The sequence below is a fragment of the Sarcophilus harrisii genome, chromosome 1 (assembly GCF_902635505.1).
Source record: "Sarcophilus harrisii chromosome 1, mSarHar1.11, whole genome shotgun sequence".
Taxonomy (NCBI): Eukaryota; Metazoa; Chordata; class Mammalia; order Dasyuromorphia; family Dasyuridae; genus Sarcophilus; species Sarcophilus harrisii.
In genome coordinates, this window is record NC_045426.1 from 608,375,642 (window position 1) to 608,387,620 (window position 11,979).

At 34.3% G+C, this 11,979-nt stretch overlaps 1 long non-coding RNA gene across 1 annotated transcript in view; it reads left to right on the top strand.

Moving 5' to 3' along the window:
- LOC116420685 overlaps positions 1–1,000 on the top strand; it is a 141,390-nt gene extending 140,390 nt beyond the window's left edge. Inside the window, exon 3 of the long non-coding RNA XR_004231081.1 lies at positions 936–1,000. This is a non-coding gene — a long non-coding RNA (uncharacterized LOC116420685). The remainder of the gene's footprint in view (positions 1–935) is intronic.
- The last annotated feature ends 10,979 nt before the right edge of the window (positions 1,001–11,979 follow it).

Sequence of the window (11,979 nt, forward strand, 5' to 3'; positions counted from 1 at the left end):
ATCTGTAGAAGTATTGTAAAATCCAACCAGAGAATTCTATATTTGATCCTTGAAGCAAAAGGTAGCAACTGAAGTTTATTAAATAGGGGGATGACATGGTAGACATATCCTTTAAGAAGATCACTTTGATATAAGGTTTAAGCATCAGTTTTCCTTCAGAGTGTAACATTGATTGTAAATTATAATACTGAATTCTGTTTTAAGTTAGTCTATTAATGTTATAAGTCTATTTCTTCTTTTAGAATCCAAGTCCTCTGCCACAAGATTCAGAGACTCCCCTCCCCCCATTATAGCATCATATATCAAATCAAATTCTTATTATTCAGTGAGTACCTTTCTTAGACCCTATATCTCTTTATGGGAATACCTAGGCATAATCATAATGTAATCTTTAAAAACAGACCAAAAAAAAAAAAAAACCCTTGTGTCTGGGTTAGTAAAGTTGTGGTCTAATTACAGACCTAACTCTTTTAATAAGCCAAGCTATCCTCAAACCAAATCTTATTTATACTACGTATGGGTTCAGAAGAGATGAGCTTCTTAGTGGAGAAGGGAATGATTTCAGTAGCCTAGCTCTGTTGGCAGATATGTGACAGGACTGGAGTCAGGATGAATCTTCATGAGTTCAAATCTGTCCTTTAGGATTTACTAGCTGTGTGATCCTGGGCAAATCACTTAACTCTGTTTGCTTTAATTCCCTCATCTGTAAAATAATCTGGAGAAGGAAATGGTAAACCATTTCAGTTTCTTTGCCAAGAAAACCCCAACTGAATTACAAAGATAGATAGTACACCTTTCACTGCACTTCATATTTATATATCTTGATTGGTCAATCATACCATTCAACATTTCTATAACCCCTTAATAGTAAGATGAAAGGTACTTTTCTCATCTCACTCTTGTGAATTAGTAATATTATTATTCCTATTTTACAGGTGAGAAAACTGAAACTGGGAGAAGTGGTGTAATTTGCTCAAATTGACCCAAATAAAATGATTTAAACACATATTCTGACTCAAGATTCAGTGCCTTTTTTCCATTATATTCCCCTACTTCCAGCTAAGTAAGCTTAACACAGTGAAAATGAATTCAAATTTTTGTATCCAAGTCAACAAATCAAAAAGCATTTACATTGGGAATAATTCTAAGAAAGACAACATATAAAATCAATCAACTAATCAAGATTTGTTAAACACTGACTATGTGCCAGCCAGTAGGCTTTCAACCTACTATTCTCTTAGTAGTAGGGGAAATAAAAAAGGAAAAAGGTAAGGGACAGAGAAGAATGTACCTATCATAGGATGATGGTAGAAAAAGTCCAGGTCAAGAATGCAACACAGAGAACAATGAAAACATAGTTGTCCTGGATATCCTCTTTATGATGGAGTATTTCTACTCTTTTCTCATCTGTAGTTCTATTCCAAGGTAGATAGATAGACAGACAAGCAGACAGACAAGACTAGTACCCTTTGGATTAGAAATGCAAAAGCTCTTATAAAAATGCAAAAATATTCTAAGGAAAATAATATGAAATTACTTATATTTTCCAATAGATTTTATTGGCTAAATTTAAAACATGCTTTCTCAAAATTAGGTTTTTCCCAATCAATTCTAACTAAAGTAATAGCCACTACAGTGATTATATCTTTATCAGTTCTAATATTCATATTTACAACTCAACTATTGATTGGGCTTAAGGAATTAAGGTACAAATATAATTAATTTCATATCTAAGGATAGTTCTAGCCACAGTAAATGTATCTTGATAACACACAACTGAGGCATAGAAAAAACTCTATTGCATATGATATTTCCAGAAAATAAGACTTATGGTATAAATGTAATCTATCCCTAAGGATAGCACTACATAAATCTTCATGGTTATGGGGAAACAAAATCAAGGCCATTCATTAGAAGTCAGGCAAAAGAAACTAAGTAAATATTTTTGGTTTACCATTAATTTAATTATTCATCACTTTGTTTATTATACAAGTGTTTATTATTGCTCCCTTAAAATGTCTCCCCAAGTAAACAATCTAAATTACAAAATAAAACCTTTATAATATGCATATATGGTATAGGAAAACAAATTTCCACATTGACCATATCAAAAAACATTTACTATATTCCACAGTCAATCAATCACAAAGTCAATCACTCTCTGGTAGAAGGTATATAGAATATTTCATATTTAGTTCTCTAAACTTGCTTCATCACCTTTTTCATCTTTTCCCCTACCTCTGGATTTGCTTCACCAACATTTTTTTTTCCTTTTCCCAAAACCTTATCAAAATGAGTGATTCAGAGTTTTATATGATTGCGTCTTTGTCTAAATCATTGGAATAATCCTTCCATGCTCTATGTAAATTTGTGAGAGACCTGTTCTCAATACAATCAGGGGTTTCACTTTATCTGATTTTCCCCTCAAAATCTTCTTTGATCCCTGGTCCACCAGATGCTACTTGAGGAGAGGGGAAAAAAAAAAAAAAAAAAAAAAAAAAAAAAAACTACCAAGTGATTGTAAATCACTTTGAAAAAAGCCAAGAGGTTATCTCACTAATACTAATAATAAAAACTTCTAAAAAGAGTGAAAGGCTCCTGTTTTATAGATCGCTGTGCTTCTAGCACTGGTTTGTCAAAACAAAGACTTTTCCCACAGGAAGAGCTTGTCAATAAACCAGAGCTGTCCAGTTTTTAACATAGCTTCCAATTCCCTGTGCTTCCTACATAAAGGAGGTAAGTCTATTCCTTTCAGAAAGCTGGTAATGTTTATTCCATTCCACAATGGGAAGATGAAAGAGAGTAACATAAAATTAGTAGGAATAACAATGATGATGAGAGCTGTTTTAGATGAGTATCTTAAACTTTCATAGACTTCATTTTACAAAGTGATTTAAGTTTTTATCTTGCATCTCACATAATCCTCATGGGAACTTTGTGAGGCAGAGAAAGAACATAAACACATCTCACTTTCTATTTCACTGAATTTTAATGAATACATTTGGAGGATGTGTTCATTTATCCAGTAGAACTGTTTGCTACTTAAAAACCAAAAGATAACAAAAGAATTGATGTTGCCATCTTCATTCAAGCTGCCAATATGGATGTTGGACAGGAATATATTTATCTTTTTTAATGATTTTAGAAAAAATTCAGGCAGGATACTTTCATGGTTCTCTCCTTCAGTGAACATAGATTCACTGTTAGTCCTTGGGGAAAATGAAGCGATTGTAATCTGAGGTTTCACCTAGCGAGACCCTCCTGACAAGCCTGCCACCAACGATGACAGTGTCCTATGAAGAAGTTCTGGTATCAATTAAGGAAAAGTGAACTTCTAACCTGTGTGAACTCTCATGGCTGAGGCCCGGCCTTGTGGAGCTTTTGAGTATACAAAGGTTAATCAGTGTGGGAGAGTCTCAGACTATTTCTCCTATAAGAGCTCAATGGGATACAACAACATATCCCCTCAAGTCTCCAGGAAAAATGAAACTTCAGTATGTTGCTTTCTGTATAAGAAGGCAGATGAATTCTAATAATCCAATTTTGCAGAGATTTACTCAAATCCAATCTGATCATCAAGTCAGACTGTATGAATGATTCACATCATTAGAGTATTTTAAAGATTCTTAGATCTTTTCAACAACCATATGAGGGATTGTTAACCTTCTTTTTACAAATGAGGAAATTCAGTTCAATTCCATCAAGCAAACAATCAACCAAAACCATTTAGTAAACATTATTATGTATAAATCATTGTGCTGTGTATTAAGAATGCAAAGACAAAAGTGTTATGGTTTCTCTCAAGGAGATTAATTTGTATCTAGGGAGCAATGCAGGTATAAACAATATCATACATATATTTCTGTTTTTATCTTGCTGTCTCCATCTGCATTACTGTTGCTCTATGTCTCTGTTTCTCTCTATATATATCTATCTCTGTGTCTCTGTCTGTCTCTGTCAGGATTGGAATCAGGAAGATTTATCTTTAGGAGTTCAAATATGGCCTCAGGCATTTACTAGTTGTGTGTTCCTAGGCAATTCATTTAACCTTATTTGCCTCAATTCCCTCATCTGTAAGATGACCTGGCAAAGGAAATAGCAAACCACTCCAGCCAAGAAAACCCTAACAAAACAACTCTGTCTTTTTGTATCTCCCTCTCCAACCCTTCCCCCTTCCTCTCCCCACCCCACCTCCCAGCCTATGGATGTGAAGGGGCCATATCAGGAGGTTAATAGCATCCACAACATTAATAGTTAATTGAGTCAATTTGATAGTAACCAGGGGTTAGAGTCCTTCAATTTTTTCCTCCTCTAAACAATCAGAAAGCATGATGAACTTGAAAGCAGGTCCCACCAATTTCACTTGCCACCATCCCCCCTGCCATAGGCTTCCAGGGTACTGGAGGAGGGGAGGAAAACCTATTTTTAAAAATGAGACTTGACTTAAGAAGGGGTAGTAGCATTTACGCCCACAGGGCAAAAAATAGATGTCTTTCAGCCTTTACCTCTGAGAAGTCTCCAAAGTCAGATTTAAAGAGATGTCAACAAAATCATGAATACTGAAACAAGACCTCTTGTTAGATAAAATCCACTTTGAGTCTTGCATTTAATCCATGAACCTGATGTCCTCAGGGAATTCTCTCCTTCAAATATTTTACAAAGATTTATTAAGCAAACCTATTATGTATTAGATCTTGGATAGGATGGCTTGTTAGCACAGTATATAGGGTTCCAGGCCTGTGGTCAGGAGGAGTCATTTTTTCTGAGTTCAAATTCAGCCTCAGATACTTCCTAGCTGTTTGACTATAGGCAGGCAACTTAACCTTGTTTGTTTCAGTTTCCTCATCTGAAAAACAAGAAAAGGAAACGGAAATCCATTCTAGTACTTTTGCCATGAAAATTCCAAATGGGATTATGAAGAATTGGATATGACTGCAATGACTTCACAAGCACAACATTATATTCTATAAAATGTAAGGGGAGGGGAAAAATTGGTGAGGAATGGCAAAGTATAAAGAATAACACAATTCTTACTCTTAAGGAGATTTCAATATAGTTAACAAGATAAGATGATAGTCAACAATGGGAGTAAAATAAGGTATTTCATAATTTATGTTAGAATAATTCCAGATTTGTGATTTTATCCATATAGGAAATTTAAAATACAACTCAGTTATAACTTAAAGCTTCTGAGCTTTAAGGGACACTGAGAAACATGGTGACTTCTTAGTGGCCAGAGAGACATATGTGTCAGTGTGACAGATATAGTACATGAATCCAGGGCTCTCTGATTCTAGGGAAAATTTATATCTACTATTTCCTAGCTCTTTCCAAGCCATTCCATTGGCACTGTGGTCCTGCTTTTCCTCTCATTTAAACTTGAATACTGCCCATGGGATCCTTTTGCTCTAATATCTGAGCTCTCTCATTATCTTGCTCAGAACCAAACATCACATCACAACACTTACTAGCTATTTCCAAACATCATCAGGTGCTCTAAGCCACTCACCTTTTTGCTGCTTTTTCCAAACTCCTTTATATCTCATTGTTTTTTTTTTCATTACAATGTGAGCTCCTTCATGGAAGACATTTTTGTTTATATTTCTATCTCCAATATTAAACATAGTGCCTGGCAAATAATAAGTGCTCAATATATTTTCATTCATTTATTTAATGTGTTATTCTAAGAAGAGTCAATAAGTAACATAGATAATAAAAAAGAGAATGAAGAGATCACTGTGAGTGGAAATTTGGTAAGGTTACAATACAAGTTGGATCTTGAAGAATGAGCTGAATTGGGAGAAACAGAAAAATAAGGAAAGATAGGATGAAAGTCTAAGAGAGTTAAAATCTAAAAAAATGAGACTTTCTAGTCTAGAAGTATCAAATGAAATACAAATCCCACTCTGTCCTCAAAACTCTCCAGTGATGCTCAAGCCAGATTAAAATATAACTGGGAAATATTTAACAAAATTTAAAAAGATAAAATATAATGTTAATTTTTTTCCTAAGGTAATATGAATCCTGAAGGAATTCTTATTATAGTAAATACCTCCTTTTTCTATTTAAGTTTGGTGCCAGAGGGTGAGCCTGGATTCTGGTTTAACCCTTTCCCCTTCTCACTAGAGAATCTGAGGCTTACATAGATCATTTTTTTTTTTTTTTTGCCAAAGTCATACATATAGTAAACATCAGGACCTGTATCATCTAATTCCAAATATGCTACTCTTATCACTAAAATTTTCCAGGTAGTAGGAGAGGAAAAAGCATCCATACCCAATAATCATGGAATAATTGAAGTTAAGAATATGAGAAATGTTTCTCATGTAGAAAAATAATGCTTTCTGGGATCTGAGGATAAAGAAGAAAGAAGCCTGCTTGCCCCTAACTTGTAGTCTGATGTTTGCCCAGAATGTGTGCCTTCACCTTCATTTGTATGGCTAGAATTAGCATGGGCCTACTTGATTTTGGATTTTAAATCCAGTTTCTTCCCTCACTAATTGTGATGTTCTGGTCAGTCACAGAATCTGCCTCAAATCCTCTAACTACAAATACAACTATCATATGAGTTTTCTAGAAGCAATGAGCCAAAAGTATTAGGAAAATATGTTAAACTTTCATTTGAACTAGATGATAAACTCATTGAAAGGTTTTCCTATTGATTGGCCCATCACCCCACTTCTGATTATATAGCAGCAAAGCAAACTGCATTAGCTCTGAGGCTCTAGGAAGAATAAGAATCAAATAATGAATCTGAAAAATATTCATTGAAGCCTACTATCTATTTATCCTGTCTGCTAATTTTGATCTAACAGTTACCACCAAGAAAACACAGGTACTCCATCAGCCAGCACCACACCATTCATATGTGATTCCAGCAAATGAGTTTTTATGTTGTGTATAAATTCACTTATCTTGGCAGTATACTTTCCAGGGATGTACACAATGATAACGAGGTTGCCACACACATTGCCAGAGCTAGCTTGGTCTTTGGGAGTCTCTGAAGGAAAGTGTAGGAGAAAAGAGATATTAGACTGACTACCCAACTGAAAGTTTACAAAGCTGTTGTTCTGACTCCATTGTTGTTTGTCTGTAAAATGTGACAGTATACCAGCATCATGCCAGAAAACAGAATCAGTTCTATTTGAATAGCCTTAGGAAGCTTCTGAAGATCACCTAGTAGGATAAGATACCAGACATTATGGTTATTTCTCAAACTAAACTGCCAAGCATTCAAATTCTACTGTAGGGAGCACAATTGCATTGGGTTAGCAACACTGTTAAAAAATATCAAATCTATACTTGTCCTTAAAAAAATATTTTATGGAGAACTCACACAGGGCAGGCATGCACAAGTTGGCCAAAAAAGTGATACAAGGACAATCTCAAGGTCTTTCTTAAGAACTATAGAATCTATTGTATTACATGGGAGATACTGGCACAGGACAGCCCAGTTTAGTGTGACCTCATCAGAGAAGGTATGTGTGCTTTATGAGTAAAGGAGAATTAAATTAACTCAGAAGAAATGAGGGATGTAAAAAGTTAGAGAATAAACCCAAATGTTTATAGGGATTTTTTGTATCCAAACCTGTAACAGAGAATTCCAAGCTTATATTGGTCTTATCAGCCACAGTTGGACACACTAATTTGACTCTAATATAGTGATGTCATACTATATTGTAAGATCTTAGAACCAAGAACCAAAAACCAAACAAGCAAACAAAGAAAAATCTATATACGACTAATTTATATACAGTATAATAGAAAGTACTCAACAAAAGGAAAATACTAAATTTAAGGAGAATCACAGAAGGATTACTGGGGTGAGGGAGGCTCCTTCAAGCTGTGGCTTGAAGGAAGTCAAAGAAGACAAAAAGATGAGATAAAGTAGACTATTCTAGACATAGGAGATAGCCGAAGAAATACCAGGAATCACTGCTATCACATATATGACTAGTGGTCATTTACCCTTTTCTTAAAGAAATTCCATGAAGAGAAGCAAACCTCTTTAAAATGCTTCCCATTCTTATCTTGAACAGTTAGGAAGTTTTATTGTTATTGTTCATCTTTTTGCAATTTTCATCCATTACTGATGATCAATAGATGATCTGGGACCAAGCAGAACAAATACACCTTCTACAAGACAATTTTTCAAATATTTGAAGATAACTATATTGTCTCTCAACTATGCTCCTAATTTTTTCTTCTCTAAGCTAAATATTCCTAGTTTCTCCAAATTGTTCTTCTATGACAGTGGACTCAAGTAAAAGCCCTTAACCATTCTGATTGCCTATCTCTGGACATTGCTTGGTTATCAGTTTCCTTCTTAAACTACGGAGCTCAGATTAGAACACAATTTCATTCTTGGAATATGTGCCTCACTTAATGAAATCTAGCATTATGTAATTTTTAATATTTTTATTTTTTACTGCTACATCATAGTGTTAATTCACGTATACCTGAAAATCCATTAAAAAGCACAGATATTGTCTGCCAAACTGCTCTCTAACTTCCCCTTTCCTATATTATTTGTGAAATTGTTTTTGAACTCAAGTGTAAGATTTTATTTACAATTGTCCCCTATAAAACTTTATTTTGTTACATTCAGCTTAGTGATCAAGCTTTTTAAGACTTTTTAGATCCTAAATCTGTCAACCACTGTGTCACCTAGAACTGAGTGATAAACATGGTATCTAGGTATTTATCTAAGTCATTGATAAAAATTGGTAAAATAGCATGGAACCAAACTAGACTTCTGCAACATTCTACTGCAAACCTCCATTACAGCTGAACAATCAGCCATTGCTGACTGCTAATTGAGTCCTGTCATTTAACTATTTCTTTTGTTGTTCTTTGTGTTGTTGAATTCTTTCAGTTGCATGCAACTTTTTGTGATTCCAACTGGAGTTTTATTGGCAAAGCTATTGGAGTGGTTTGCCATTTCCTTTCTCAGCTCATTTTACAGATGAAGAAACTGATGCAAACAGGGTTAAGTGACTTTCCTAGAGTCACATAACTATTAAATATTTGAGGCCAAGTTTGACCTTAGGACAATGAGTCTTTGTGACTTTATATCCACCATTATCCACTGTGCCACTTAGCTGCCTACTAACCCATTCTATAGCTACCTAATTATATTATTGTCTGTTCCATCTCTCCATCTTTTTGGCAAGATTAGCATGGAATCCTTTATTAAATGGTTTCATTTATGTAAGCGATACAAATAACTGCATATATTTATCTGAAACATATTTTTAACTACCATTTTAGCTACTTTGTGATGAAAGGAAGTAATTATATGCTGTCTTTATATGTTATTTATGAAAGCTTGGTGAGTCTTTATAATCACTGCTTCCTTTTCCAGTTATCCACTCATTATCTCTTTAACCATATGTTCCTCAATTTTCACCTGAATTGAAGTCAAGCTTATGGCAGCCTTTGATGTCTTCTTTTTAAAAAAAAAAATGAGGATAATATTTGCTTTTTTGGTTTCTAATTTATCTCAATTTTCTCTAATTTTCCATGTTCTTTCAAATATTGTTGATAATTAACAATTATATCTTCCCATTGTTTCTGAAGAATAGGATATAGCATAAAGTCTGGAGTAATAATTGCAATGCTTGTTCTCACATAATTGAGTTGATTATGAATTAATTAGCCCGTCTAAGAAAACTTTTACAAAGAGTGTTTATTGAGATGGTATATAGGAATACTTGGTTCCAAACATCTCTCCAATAGTCTGGGACACTTTTTCCCACAATTACACAAATATTTCAAGGGGAAATGGGCTCTAGGTTAGAATCTACATCAGCAAAAAGTAACTCCTAGTAACTAAGAATCCTCTCTTCCCTTTATGGGTTTCTCATGAAGTTGTCCTCTGATATGATACAGCTTTTTGCTGGAATCTTTGTGAAACCAAGAATCTATATCCAATTAGTCCTTCGTTTCCAATGTAGGCACTGCCATAAAATAATATGGATATATTGCTAAGACATCAAGAGGAAGATGGAGGACTCAATTTTGTATTATTTTGGATCCTTTGAACCTAATAAGGTCTTCTTCCAATGACAGTTGTGGGGAAGCTTAGCCTGACATTTCATCATTTCCATTCTACCTCCCCTGCCAAGTAGAATCTCTTTGGGAATTTTACTGGATATCCACACTGACTCTCATTTCTGGAATAACCTTGGTTCTCAACTAGCTTAGAATTGCGGTGCATAATTCATGTTATGCTTTATTGTCTTAGAGCAAATGTAAGAAATTCTGTCCAGTGAGTTATGATCATCATTTATATAACTTACAATAGTTCCCCTTTTCTATGTATAATAAATATAGATAACCCTGAAAATGTAAGGTATCTTTTTTTATTTGCATAGCACTTTACTTTTAATAATATCTTTTTTCCCCCCAATTACATGTAAAAATAAAGAAAGGAAGGAAGGAAGGAAGGAATGAAGGAAGGAAGGAAGGAAGAAAAAATAACATGATAATATTATGCTTTATGCATTCAGATGTCATCAATTCTTTTTCTGGAGGTGAATAGCATTTTGAAGAAACTAAGTACACACCAACACCTCACCTTTATTACCAAGATAAGATCAAAATGAATAAGGTTTCTTAATTAATCTTAACATTCTTCTTGTGCAAAGTCAGTCTAGTTAAAAAGACATTTCAAGATTTGGTCTGAAGTCTAAGATTGAGTCATGGAAACTAAAGGCAACAATTGAGATTGAGTCTTGCTCTTAATTTGTTAGAGTATCAGGGAGTTTTATCACTTACTTCCAGTGAGATTGGATGATTTGATTGATTTAATCAATCAGCTTCACCCTTGCATTCTTATGGGCCAAAGTAATTGAAAAGAATTAGGTGCTTTCTTACTGTTTCCAAAGTTTCTTATTAGCCTCCTGTTAGCTAGTTTTGCTCTGTAGTGTTTCTATGAAAGCAAAACAAAAGGAAAGTAAGAACTGAGTAATGTTCTCTTTCTTTTATCAGTTATAATCAATCTATCCACCCTATCTAAGTGTCTTATCCTTTCTTTGATATTCCTCTTTCCCCCCATTATAGACTTCTCATTTTAAGTCTATCTTTATAGAACATCTGTAGAATTTATTTAAGAAACAAATAACAATGTATTACACATTATTCAATTATTTGTACAGAAACCCCACCCCACCCCAAACAACTCACTTTTTTCCACACCTGATAGCTCTACTATCACTCCCCCTGGCAAGGTTTGATGTCTTTTCCTTATCATTTTGAGCTGATGGTTAATTTTTTTTCAGCCAGGCTGATTCAGCTGAATAACAGAGAATCTTAATTTCAACAGTTTGCTGTACTCTTACTATGGGAATTCCCTCCACCAAGACTAAAGCAGACCAAATCCCTTTATGACTTGGTAGATAAGTCCCAAGAAGTTGTGTAAGGCATCTAAAGGTTAAGAGGCTTTCCTATAGTCAATGCTAATAAGATTGAGGACAAGCTTAGAACCTAAATCTTCCCGTTCTGATACTCATCACAACTCCCCAGTGTCCTACACAATGGATAATCTGGAGAAGTGTTAACAATATAAACACTCCATCATGCTACTGTAGAAAGTGTCATGGAGTGGGATGTTGGGGTGAGGTGGGAGAGATTGGTTTTTGGCACATCTTAGAATATGCTTTTTTTTCCCAAATCAAGAAATTCTGTCTACTGAAACTCTAAATGGAGTTATATTTATATTTATATTTAGCTAATTTTCAATACTTTCTTTTCCCCCTAACTATGTTGTCAAAGCATCTTTATTTAGTGAAAGACATCAGAAGTGTTTGTTTTCTCAGCCTGCACTTCTAGATTTTTATACAATACTGAGTTTTTTCTTCCTTTCAAAAGAATATCTTAGAAATGAAATCTGAAAAATAATTAAGATCCTTGTGAAAAGTGCTGTGTTCCTATAATCCTAAATGGCTGAAAGTGGAGGTTACCATTGTTTGTTTTAAT